At 38.2% G+C, this 4123-nt stretch overlaps 1 pseudogene; it reads right to left on the bottom strand.

Moving 5' to 3' along the window:
* Window positions 1-214: 214 nt before the first annotated feature.
* Window positions 215-1261, bottom strand: LOC139470010 (putative nuclease HARBI1; annotated as a pseudogene).
* Window positions 1262-4123: the final 2862 nt, after the last annotated feature.

The raw sequence follows: 4123 nt of genomic DNA on the forward strand, positions 1-4123 counted from the left end.
TCAGCACGTGTTTAGCAATTTAAGTAATACCACAACTAAAAAATCTAAATATATAATTTCAAGTTACTAATTTTGTCTTAATAATCTCGTTCTTTGTCAATATGAGCAACAATGATACTATTAAATGATAACATTAAATGTTTTCCGGTTAATGTAGCTTGAATGGTTTCATTACACTTATATCAAATTCATTTACAATAATAACTTACCCAACTTACTGTTGCCACTTAATACTCTACCTAAATCTTAACTTGCACAACCCAAATGTTCTCTCCATTGTGTTTCATGTCTTGATATGGCATCTATTGTATTTTTCCTGACCTTCAGTGTTGAGATTGAACATATGGGTCAGCAGTCATGGTCTGTATGCATATCTGTAATATAAGTAATAATAAAGCACTCTACACCAAGACAGGTCATTAAGATATTATCAATTATTGACAATTTTCGAGTATTTAATGTATTTACCAAATAGGAGGGAATGTCATGATGTATATATTTTGTAGTTTTACTAACCCAGAGTCTCCAAGTAGCCATCCATCTATATTCTTCTTTTCAAGGTACTGGCCAAGAGTTTTTCCATAATCAGTTGTGATGGACAGAGCCAGGCCACTTACTCACAGTTTGTAAATCTGAGAGAAAGATATAACAATTTATACCAATATAAATGCAACAGTAATCCAAAATCATTTAAAATGCACATGTATATTTATATAAGGCTTATTTAGTTTTTAGATGTATATAGTGTAGATCGACATCTGCGTTCTAATAAACACTATTGAATCACATTTATACTACGTGGAAACAAGGGACATTTGAAAACAATTGTTTTACAAAAACACTAAATTGAAAACTTTATCACCATGGATGGGCTGTTTCAGATGATTCACTTTTACTGGTATGCATCATGATTTATCTCGCCCAAAACGTTAACTAGGAGGCGCAGTATGGCGTCAATGTCAAGGACATCTTTCGTATGTTTACATTTTGTCGTGCGTTGTTCGAGAGGAATAAAAATAAAGGACAGATGAACCATGTGTGTATGTATCTCACCTCATGTTGCCATCACATACTGCCTGTATGTTCAGTGCGTGTAGCCCTTCCGACAAACGTAGGCTACCTTGTCACGTTTCGGAGCCAGAATGGGAACAAGTGTGCAGTCAACTGCACCGAGTACTTTAGGGAATCCAGCTATGCCGAAGAATGATTCTTTGATGCTCTTCTGAGTGGCAGGTTTTGTGGGAAATACGAAATCGCCCATGGTTGCACATAGTGCGTCTGTTGTTGCATGGATTGTTATGCAGATGGGGGATTAACTCACACCGTGGATATCTGCAAACTCAATGTAAAACCCACCCTTGGAGAAATAAACCAGATCAATTAAACATTAAGGAGTAGTATAGGTAATGATGGTTCTTCTGCAACCCCACTGGAGCTGGATTTATATACCTATACTGCTACTACAGGGGGAATTTTTCATGCCAAAATGATGATGCGATTCAATGATAGTCATGAGATTAAATTAAATTGGCTCCAGCTCACCACCACCTGGGGCCAATCATTGCTTTAGATGAGCCTAAATGGTAATAAAAATATTCTTTATTATTTTTATCAATAAAGCGATATTCAACATTTTTATTAAGTTCTTCGTTCATTTTACTAGGAGACCAGACTATATTACTACACTCTTCTTGTAAATTGATAAGAAACAATTGATAACCGTATTTGGTTGGTTTGACATCACTGATATAATAAAACCTTGTGGTAATTCTCTCCATTAAATAGCTTTTTCGATCTCCATTATTATATATATTTATGTACGCATTTGTCTAAATGTGATCAAACGATAGTAAGCAATCTATTTTTAATCTCCAACCATTTCTCTGGTTTTGGCACGGAAGAATTGACGCGCTTGTTGCCTCCCCTGTTCTATGAACTTTTTTTTCTCGTCTTCTCTAATACCACTGGTCTTATGAGATTTTGATCGAATCTCCTGCTTCATTTCGTTGTATTTGGTGAGTTCTGACAACACTAAACGAAACTCATCCTCGGATATCTTACAATCGACCATTGCTGTCGAAATATGATCCTCAATGCTGTTCAACTTTGCTTCAGCGAGTATCCGAATACTATCGTGTTTTAATGCTTTCTTTTGCAACCTACGAGAAATGAATTTTATCGCTATTCCTGCCAGTCCTGAGACTCCGGCGCCTATTTCCATGCCGAGCACGATAGGTGTGGCGATTATAGTTGATAGTAAACCGACACCAGCTACACCGAGTCCCATGCCAGCTGCTACAAGCTCGGTGTCAACTCCGCCCAGAGCATTCATGGCTCTGCGATACTTTTTATACAATCCAAGTCTCAACTCCCTATCCTTCTCTATTCGATGTTTTATGTCGCTTATTTGATGTAATCGAAATCCATCAACAGTTTCCATCTTTTCAATTGCTTCATCGAGCACTGGATATAACTACGAATATTACGAATATATAATAGTCTTTAATTGGTCTTGCTTAAATGTTTTGAGAGTATACATCAACCTTATCAAATGTATATTATACGGCAAGAATATCTTAGTAAGAGAAATACTACCACTTTGAATAATTTGGACCCCCTCGAGGGTTGCAACGGGCGATGCTCCGAAATGAATAATACTGCAACGTTGACGCTCGTGTTTCTTGAGCCATCGATAGACCTGGTAATATTTCAAGGCATCTACCGGTGCATCTCCGAACAAGACTTCAATAATAAGCGTAGAAATATTAGGTATTGCACTCAAGTTAACTTTAATATCATCGAATTCAGCAACCAAATTTAATCTAACATTTTGGACTGCCGGACGACTATATAACATATGACCGGGTCTTCTGGCAGGGGAGAGACTAACACAATTTTTCGTTTTGATGGGATATAGGCCGCGAGTACGATGCCACTATTTATTATCTTAGTTAAATTATGTCCCTTACCCATCATCACATAAGGTTGGGTAATGACGATATTCAATAGCCACTCGATGTTTGATTCGACCATAGTCCATTTATTCTCACCATTGCGAGTAATATTGTATGAAGTGTTTTTAAGGAGTCTACTAACGTCGACATCGCTTAAATCTTCCAGATTACCCGTGAATGTAACTTCTTTCCGCTTGTATACATTATCGTGTAAGTGTAAAGCGTATAACTTACCATCGTTTCCATGTGTCTCTGAGATCGGAAAGCGCAATTGTATTACATTGTCTGAGCATTCCAGGGCCTGATGCATCAACCATTATTTATAATATGGAGTGTTACATTTAAGTGTTACACTTAAGTGAGCAAGAGGCGGGCCGATCTTTCGTCTTCTAAGTTACGCAATCTTTCCGCTACGCGGCGTCTACTGAACTCATCACCCGGCTGTCCAAGTTTTGTTTTCTTGTAAGCTATATGCTTGTCGATTTCGGATATCTTGGCTGTATTATTCATGAGTTCTCCCCGCATTGTTCGCATTGCCTTGTCAAGACCTCGTAATTCCCTAATACTAAACTCCGAGGATGGTACACTGCCCATGGAATTATCGTAGTAGGTACCCAAGATTTCTTCGAGTCCGTCCGAGGCCACCATTAGTTTGACTTCTACCGACGTAAACAGGGAGCCCGTTCAGAACATAGATCGTGCTATCGTTAAGAAAATCGCGATTAAAATTAGTGGTAATGAGGTTTCGAGTATCGATGATAGCGATGTATACTATTGTTACATGGATCTCTGGAGAAAGGATACAGAGCAGGAAAACTTACAGTCGGAACACATTGAGACTGCGCGTGGGCGCTGATAATGGTGATGATACCGTCGTAAAAGATAAGGCCGTTGCCGACGCATTAGGTAACCGATTCTATATTCCCCTAGACTTTGAATTACTAGATTCCCACATGCCATTTTATCAAGCATCCCTAGGCGATAGGTTAGAATAGGAACTCACTTTTAATGACTACGGTAGAGTAATCAGATCGGTTTGTGAAGATGCTAGCTATTCCATTGACAATTCCATTGACAATATCTCTCTGGAGTACGATATGATAACGGATCCCGAATTAGCCAGACAAATTCGTAACCATTATACAGGAAGTTTAGCCATTTTGTACGAT

This window comes from Haliotis cracherodii, unplaced genomic scaffold (assembly GCF_022045235.1).
Source record: "Haliotis cracherodii isolate W230 unplaced genomic scaffold, xgHalCrac1.p SCAF_20, whole genome shotgun sequence".
NCBI classification, from domain to species: Eukaryota; Metazoa; Mollusca; class Gastropoda; order Lepetellida; family Haliotidae; genus Haliotis; species Haliotis cracherodii.